This window comes from Aristolochia californica, unplaced genomic scaffold (assembly GCF_029961685.1).
Source record: "Aristolochia californica isolate CCGP_79_NKW_82.1479 unplaced genomic scaffold, dmAriCali1.0.hap1 SCAF_8, whole genome shotgun sequence".
NCBI classification, from domain to species: domain Eukaryota; kingdom Viridiplantae; phylum Streptophyta; class Magnoliopsida; order Piperales; family Aristolochiaceae; genus Aristolochia; species Aristolochia californica.
In genome coordinates, this window is record NW_027182279.1 from 35,092,945 (window position 1) to 35,102,561 (window position 9,617).

At 41.7% G+C, this 9,617-nt stretch overlaps 1 pseudogene; it reads right to left on the reverse strand.

Moving 5' to 3' along the window:
* Nucleotides 1-851: 851 nt before the first annotated feature.
* Nucleotides 852-2,672, reverse strand: LOC137939452 (uncharacterized; annotated as a pseudogene).
* Nucleotides 2,673-9,617: the final 6,945 nt, after the last annotated feature.

Genomic DNA, 9,617 nt, shown 5'->3' on the forward strand with positions numbered 1-9,617 from the left:
TTTGAACACCTTGGGTTTAATTTTTTGGATCCCATGTATGCTGCTCGGCCATGAAATATGTTTTGGATGTTGTTTGATTTTTCTACTACAGAGAACAGTAGCAATGAGCCTCTTCCAATTTCTATTGCACGCATGGATGAAGGACATGTTTCAGATTCTTTGCTGAATGGAGATAGAATTCTTTTGAGTAGTCAAATTGATAACGGGGTGTTGTCAATTTTTCTGTGGAGGAATTATATCAATTTTTCTGGGATGAATTATCTAGTTTTGGATGAACACTGCAACAATGTGACTGTTTCGGGTCATTGTTCCAACAGTAGCAGTCCATTTCAACAGGTTGGTTTAAATTTTTTGGCTGTTATGTATGCTGCTCGTATAGATTCTGAGTTGCATTTGTCCCAAGGAACCCTTAGGGAACGAAAGGGGGAGCCACAAGATTCATACGATGATCTATTTGAACTGGGTACTGAAAAACACTGTAACCAGACGACAGCAAATCCCCTCCAAGAAAATTCCACCACAGACTCTGAAATACATGTAGTTGTGTTACGGTCTCGGATCTGACACAAGGATTCTTTGGGAGGATCTGGGATCTGCCACAGGTTATGGGTCTTCCATGCATTACTGTAGGGATAGTAAGAAGACATGGGGAAGACGAAGATCAATGGAGGATGAGAGAATATGTGGGTTTTTGAGGAAAACCTTAACCTCGAGATCAAGAAGGTGATCTCAAGCCTGTTTACACTAGATTTAACCTAATTCTCAAAGCTTGTGTTTCTCATTACTCTTACCCCTTAAATAGGGTTCACCCAGTTAGGGTTTAATATAAATATTACAAAAATACCCCTATAAATAAAATATTCCAAAAAAATACCCCTGTGGCCTAAACTGAAATAAAATAAAGTAAATTAAATAAAAAATAAAATAATAATGTTATTGTGTTCATAACATTACACCCCCACTAGAAGAACGAGCTTGTCCTCAAGCTCAAAGTTAGGTCTACGTGCCCGTGCCGAGGTCTCCATCCTTTCTCAAGCGTCAACCACAGTATCTGTGGCAGCCCTCTGGCTTACAAAACTAAAACATCCACCTAGAGAAGCATTTTTTTTTTTTTGGATCTCCCTCTTGCAGTTTTATGTTTCGCTGCTAGACCTCCTCATCCCCAGGTGGTAGTAATTTCAAAATACCTAGGGCGACGATTGACTAAGAGCACAACTATCCTATAGTTGGAGAGTGGTCCAGCCCATATCGCAAGATCTCCCTCCATGCGAACTGTCTTAGCTTGAACACCAAGATGATCTTGGTTCACTGCTACCACTTCCTTATTGCCAATAATTTGCAAGGTTTCCTTGGTGGCATTCCACACATCACATCCGATTAGGAGAGGTGCCTTACAGGTAACCCATAAATTGAAGTGTGTGATGTATTCATCATTGGTCATACCTCCATTTCCTACCTCAAGCATGTATGGATCATACCAACCACCAGGTCGTGCAAGCTCAGCATACACTTTCTTCATATCAACGCTGGAGACCATGCCCTCTTCAACTTTTCTAGCACTCCGCAAAGCACTCAACCCCGGTTCTTTTGGCCTCTCCAACTCCTTAGCACAGCCCTCCGGATCATGAGTAGCAATCCCAAGGAAGTGCCCAAGACCATGAAGCATGAAAACAGCACCCAATCTCTCAGCCATCATATCATCAACATCACCATTAATTAAGCCACCAGCCACCAATGACCCAAGAATAACTTTCTCTGCTAGCTTGTGCATGTCCATCCAGCTTACTCCAGATCTCATTGTAGAGACAACGTCATTATGGGCCTTAATGACTGCATTATAGATAAGAAGTTGATCACTCGTAAATTTACTATTCACAGGAAAAGAACAAGTTATGTCAGAACCATAAAAATGGTATTCAGCTCCCATATCTAGAAGTGTCATGTCACCATCGTGTAAGATCCTGTCATTTGGAGCAGCAGCATGCCCATAATGAAGAACAGAGCTACTTTCACTAGTAGCACATATGCATGTGTATGAACAATATCTACTGCCTCCATACATGTACATAGGATGGAGAAACATGATCCCCAACTGATACTCTTTCATGCCCAATTTTGTTTTGAGCATAACCTCAATATGAGCCTCCAAACTTATATCATTACCATACTATATGAGTTCAAGCTCCATTCCCGACTTAAATATACGGCATTCAGTCAAGAAAGGATGCAATGTACTACAGTCTATTTCAAACTTCTCCATTTCCTCAAGCTCTGCAGGTTTGGAAAATTTGTTGCTATCAGTATTAAGCCCGTACAAGAGAAACAAGAATGGCTTTCCCAATCCTTGGTAGTGATCATAAAGCACCTTCACCATCTGATCAGTGTAGCAAACCATGTTGACCATGTATCTTTGGTTGAAGTATGATAAGGGCTTTATTTCTCCCAGCCAAACAACATAATCAACAATCAACCTGGGAGCAAAGAGGATGGATTTTCCAGAAGCAATGTTTATTGCCCCATAAAATTCAGGTTCCCTTACTCCAATTAGGTAAGCAAAATAACTCTCTTGCCTGAAGAGTATGACATTCATAGTACACCTCTTTGCACACTTAGGGGTGGAATACACAGGTTCACAACCCGGATGTCCACAACCAATGTCATCACAATAAGGGTCACTCTTGTCGGTAACAACTCCATTCTGAAAAAAGTACGGCCATGCACAATAAGGATAGACCCCATCACAACCATATCCACATCTAAACCCACAACATGTGAACGCATTGTTCACAGATAGGGAAATGCTCACAGTAAGATGGATGCAGCATCGATCTAATAGTGATTCTACGGCACCAAATGCCCAACAAGAGCCACAGTGTCCCTGAGCATCAATCATATACTCCTCAACTTTTGCAGCAAAATCTGAACAAAATCTGACTATGATGACATTAAACCGTCCCTCCAATTCCATCTCCCTTGCTGAATTCATTTTCTGATGGTTCCAAGGAAGTGAATGGTTATTCTGGAGCAAGACAATTCCTTCCCTTGCAGCCTTAGCAACAAGCTTGATATGATCTATGGGGCAAACATCCTCTATCCCAAGGGAATCGTAACCATCAGGGCTTCCATCAAAGAACCCAATCCTCATTAGAACAACATGGAGATTTCTCAAGGCCTTGTCCACTTCTGTTTCCTAGACTGCCATGCTGGACAGCAAAGAAGGCATAGTTGGTGTAATAAACGCCACAATCCAGATCCAAACCAGCTTCTAAGGTTTGTGTTACTGCATCTTCTGGTTCATCATTCAGCCAGTTGTGACCATGGTGCAGGACTTCAAGTGAATCACAGTCGGCAACAATGTATCCATGAAGAGCCCATTCTCCTCCAACGGTTGCAGATAAGAGTATGTTATCAGCACAAGAGGGAACACCATTGATATGATTATAAGAACACATAACACCACTCAGATCTCCATCTTTCACACATATTTCCAAGTGATTATAAGAACACATAACACCACTCAGATCTCCATCCTTCACACATAATTCCAATGGATCCTTGAATATCTCCTGCAAGGCCTAGGCTGTTACCCTGACATTCCCTTCACTCCCATCTCCCTTGCTGAGTTCTTCATAGCCTTCCCAATATCCCCCTCCTTGTCATCAATGTTTTTTTCATGAAGGCCCTCAACGGTAAGAGCAGCCGACCATTCATCCACGAAATTAAACACAAGGTTATGAATTGAATGATGGACAAGAACACTGCTGCTGGTCTCAGCAGGAGAAGAAAAAAACGACATCCATAATTTTTTTGCCATCGTTCCCGGCATCCCCAGAAAATTTCCCTCTCGGAATGCATACACACCAGCTGTAAGTTTGCCAAGACGATACCGGATGTGTTTCTCTGCTTCCCGGAACATAAACTCACTAGGCAAAAATTTTGAAATTGAAGTTTGTGGCCGAACAACATACATGGGATCCAGAAATTTAAACCCCACAGCTGCAATTCGAAGATCCACATCCGCACAGGTATTGTGCTCATCCACAGAAACGCAAAGCCCCTAAAAAACAATAATTTCCGATACACTTACCCCCACCAATTTGGAACAATGGTTTGCTCTGTTCAGCCGAGAGGTGGATTACGAGTGGGAGGTGGTGGCCAGAAGTCGAATCCCACCGGAGTTGTGTCTGACGGCGCCAGCAGAGCCTCCTCCGTGTCCGGTGGCAAAGGGCAACCCTTTGGGGCTTCTCCTCTTGGTTATTTTCCGCGATCGAGGGCTCTCGGAAACACCTCCTTGTCGGACGAATCGCTTCTACTGGCCGTGAGGAGGGGTTTGTTGAGGATGAACCCAAATCAACCCTTACCGATAAGTTTGTGGTCGCATACCCCTCCAATTTCTGATTTTCAGGGTCCTTCTTGGCGTCTGCCTCTTCTGCAGGGACGTCGGCCGATAAAGAAGATTAAATCTTCAAATTTTCTGGCCATTGGCCGTTCTGCCCATCCGAGATAGCTTCTGCTACCTCTTTTGCGCATATTTCATGGTCGGATATTTGAGGTCGTGTGACCTTTTTTTGCTGAAGCAACGAGTTCCTCCCTTGCATAACGTTCAATGGAAGCATCTAACCGTGCTCGTATTTCTTCCAATTCCTTACCCATAGCAATCCATCTTTCTTGGGATATAGAATAACCCATTGTGTTCCTGCTTTGACACTAGTTGTTACGGTCCCGGATTTGACACAAGGATTCTTTGGGAGGATCTGGGATCTACCACGGGTTATAGGTCTTCCATGCATTACTGTAGGGATAGTAGGAAGACATAGGGAAGATGAAGATCAATGGAGGATGAGAGAATACGTGGGTTTTTGAGGAAAACCTTAACCTTGAGATCAAGAAGGTGATCTCAAGTCTGTTTTTGCTAGATTTAACCTAATTCTCAAAACTTGTCTTTCTCATTACTCTTACCCCTTAAATAGGGTTCACCCAGTTAGGGTTTAATATAAAATATTACAAAAATACCCCTATAAATAAAATATTCCAAAAAATGCCCCTGTGGCCTAAACTGAAATAAAATAAAGTAAATTAAAGAAAAATAATAAAATAATAATGTTATTGTGTTCATAACAAGCTGCCTCGCTGAATCCATCACCTCAAAATGTTGACGAGAATTTCAGGAAAATGAAAGAAATGGGGCTCATCCGCAATGCCGTTGCAGCGCTAGATAGCCTATGCAAGGACAGTTTGATTCAAGAAGCTATGAAACTATTTTGGGTAATGCGTAAAAAGGGTACAATCCCTAAAATTGTAATCTATATGGTTGTGGTGGAAGGCTTCTGCAAGGCACTAAAGTTTGAAGATGAAAAAGGGGTTTTCAGGAAAATGTAGAACAATGGTATATCTTCCAATGCTTTCAGCTATACAGTTTTTGTTCAAGGATTTTGTAAAGGGAAGCAGCTGGAAGATGGGATTGGGGTTTGCATTGAGATGTTGGAGGTTGGGCATTCATCAATTGTTGATACTTATATTGGGTTGGTTGAAAAGAGATTAGCATATGCTCAATGTGTCATTCAGAAGTTGAGAAAGAAAGGGCAGAGGGCAGGGGCTCAAGTAGATAGATTGGTTGGATTATCAGTCTGGCCTTTAGTTGCTGCTGATGTGGCCGTGCAACAAAAATTGTTGTTAGACAGCCAGCCACCAGTGCAGAAATCAGTGGCAGCGCAGAATGAAAACAGTGCAGTTAATTCTGGAAATCTTGATAACTGTTTGGTAGTAATTGAGAACCATTCCGATTTCCATGATCGTGTTGTTGTTGACATTGGTGCTGGTAGTGGTATTCTTTCCTTATTTGGGTGGTTACACTTGGCTTCCTTTAGTCGTGAATTTTTGTATGCTGACATTACAAACAAGTCCCTCTTTTGGCAGCAGCATAATTACTATGGGGTTGATCTTACCCCATTACATTCTCAGCCTGTAGTAGATGCTAATGTTAATGTTGGGGCTTCTAACTTAGATGGAAGGATTCGGGACATGAGACAAGAGGAAGCTTCTGTTTTTACAGCACTTGGTTTCTTCCACAAATTGTTGTGTGATGTTGCTATTATAGTGCAGAAATGGGCACCACTAGATAGTCAGGTTGGAGCTAATTCAGAGGTGATAAGCAAATTGGAAGCGGATGGGTAGTGGCTTGATGAAATTCCTGGACGACAGGGGGAATACTGCAATTTGCTGGTTAGCAGTTTGGGGTTTCTGAAATTGGTGCACAATATGATAAAGGGGATGTTTTTTTATTACCGTTATGGTTGATGGGTTCTGTCAAGAGGGCTGTCTTACCGAGACTTTGGTTCTATGTGAGAGCATGATGCAACAGTTAGTGTGGTGGTTTCCTTTCATCACTTCCCTCTGAATATGGAACTTAATGACCAATTTTATCCGAAATGGCTTCCAACAGTAGCCGTAGAGATCGCATATACCATGGAATGTACGTATGGGAAGGTGTTAGCTGTAATTTAGGACAGTGAGCAACAACTTGTGTTGTCTGGAATTTTGGGAAGGAATAGCTGGTTGGATTCATGCAATGCTGGGGTTTTTGCTGATGTTGGTGATGAGGAAAACCATGCAGTGGGCTTCCTAGTGCTGTTCAGGTACTTGCCTGTTCAGTTCCACCAACCATACAACGTCACCATGCTGATCCTATTGTCCGTGATGGTTTTAGGCCTCTGAGTGTTTCCAGGTGCAGCAACTGGAGGTTGGATTATGATATGAGAGCGGGTGCCCACATCGCGAGTTTGAATCCTGGCATGAGAAAACTTAGCATAGGGGGCGACCTAGAGGCTGGATTAAAATTACCAGTAGGGTCACAAAAAAAGGTGGGTCGGGCCAGTGTCGCTAGACTGGGCCATCGCTATAGCGGAGGGAGCGACCTAGAGGCTGGATTAAAATTACTGGTAGGGTCATAAAAAGGTGGGTCGGCCCAGTGTTGCTAGAGTGGGCCACCCTGGACGTCGGCTCATGAAGGTGGGATGTGATGTTATAGTCCTTGGTTAAGTACTTGGTTTTTCGTTACCTACCAGGCCAATCTTTTGGGTAGTATTGGCTAGGTGCTTAATACAAAGTGATCTCTAGACCATCTGTGAAATCCGGCCCGTATAAGTGCTTGGCTAAAATTTTCAAACCATGCATGAGGCAACTGTTTGAGACCACAAATAGATTTTTTTAGTCGACATACGAACTCCCCCTCAACCACATATCCAAGTGGTTGCTGCATATAAATGTCCTCCTTTATATCCCCATTCAGAAAAGCATTTTTTACATCAAGTTGATAGACCTGGCAGGAAGAGTTAGCTGCCAAAGATAATAACAAATGTATTGAGTTTAATTTAGCCATTGGAGAGAAGGTTTCTTTATAATCAATGCCATAACATTGTGTATAGCCTTTAGCAACAAGGTGAGCTTTCAATCGAGCCACAGACCCATCTGTATTGTGTTTCACCGTAAATATCCATTTGCAGCCAACGATTTTCTTATCTAAAGGAAGGGGGACTAGAGCCCATGTCTAATTTTCATAATGAGCTTGCATTACTTCATCCATAGCCGTCTTCCACTCCTCTTGATAGGACTGTGGTATAGGTACGGAGAAAATAAAAAATAGAAATTGATAACAAACAAGGGATAGACAATGATGGGAAACAAAGTTTGTTATGGGATGAGAAGTAGAAGGCATAGTGCATGATCTGGGCTCTTTCCTAACAGCAATAGGACAAGTATCATATTCTGGGCCAAAAATAATTAGAGAAGATGGACTTACCTCTGTAGAATCCGACAACTCAGAAGGTGTGGTGTCAACCAGTGTTTCTGAGGGCTCGGTAGTTTCTGCAGCATGGGGCACAATCAATCGAGGATAACCTAGTATGGAAGATAAACCTGGAGGAGCATTATCAAAATAATATGGAGAGTCTTTGAAAAATGTGACATCCTGAGACACAAGTAAACACTGAAGAGAGGGATTATACCAAACATAACCCTTTTGTGTGCGAAAGTATCTTAAGAAGATACACTTCCCAGATTTGGGATCAAGTTTATTGTGTTTTGTGGAGGAAATATGGACAAAATATTGACAGTCGAAGACTGTCAAAGGCAGTGAAAAAGGATCATCATTAGGTAATAATAGAGAGTATGGAGATTTTTTACCAAGAATGGAAGAGGGTAACCGGTTTATAAGAAAACATGCGGTAAGAACTGCATGCGGCCAATAAAAATATGAAACTTTCACGGCATATAGTAAACCACAAGCTACCTCGAGAATATGACGGTTCTTTCGCTTGGCTACACCATTTTTTTGAGAGGTGTAAACACATGATGTCTGATGAATAATGTCATTTTCTTGACAAAACGAGTCAAGATCTTTGGATGTGTATTCTTTGGCATTATCCAACCTAAGGATTTTAATTTTCTGCCCAAACTGAGTGAGTACCATTGCATGAAAATATTTAAGAATCAATGGTATTTTAGAACTCTCTTTAAAAAAAAATAACCAAGTGGAACGAGTAAAGTCATCAATTAATGTAATAAAATATTTCACGTGAGAACTGTTGGAGACACTCAAGGCTCTCCATACATCAATATGAATTAACAACAAAGGAGAGACACTTTTAATTCTAGAGGAGGTATGTAGACCTCTGATGTTTACTCATTTGACATGCTTCACAATGAAGGTCTGACCGCGCTTTAGGAAAAAAATGATAAAGAGATTGGGAGGATGGATGTCCCAATCGGTTGTGCCATAACCTGGTTTTAGTGTCACAGGTGGATGCAGTATTTATTTGTGGCACATCCAGGTAGTAGAGCCCCCCTTGTTCATGGCCTCCACCAATTATCCGCTTCATTGTAAGATTCTAAAACACATATGAAGTGGGTGAGAAAGTGATAGAGCAAATAAAATGTTCGCTGAGCTGACTAACCAATAAAAGATTCAAAGGGAATGTAAGAATGAAAAGGATAACAGTGAGTAAAAGTGGTGGTGTAATAGAAGTGGATCATTTCCTTTGAACTTTAGTTTGTGAACCATCAGCAATGGTAATAAATTTATGTGAAAGACATGGCGAAACTGAGTATAGAAGATGCTTGTTACCTGTAAGATGCTCGAAAGCTCCTGAGTCAATTATCTAGGAAGAAGAGGAGGCAGAAAACATACCTGAAGATGTGGTGGCTGCAGTTGGTGAAGAATTACTTGGGGAGGAACCCATCATGGTCTTCATTTTTAGGTATAGTTCATAGTCTTCATCAGTAAAAGTATGCTTTAGAGTTGTTGTGGTAGAGTGTTTTACCTTTGTATCACTCAGTAAGGCTTGGTTAGCCTTATTCTCATTAGCTATATAACATCTTTTGTGAGAGTGGCCCAATCTACCACATATAGAGCATTCTTTCAGATGAAAGCATGTGTCTCTAGTATGGCCATATCCCTTACAATGGTTGCATTCCTTCCCATCTGTTCGGTCAAAACTAGTCCTTCCACCTCTTCCTCTTCCTCCTCTATAAAATCTAACTCGACCTCGGCCTTGGTCAGATGGTGTTCCCTTATGTCCAGAGTACATAGCAGATGGTATTTCAGTAGTCGAGGGAGAAGC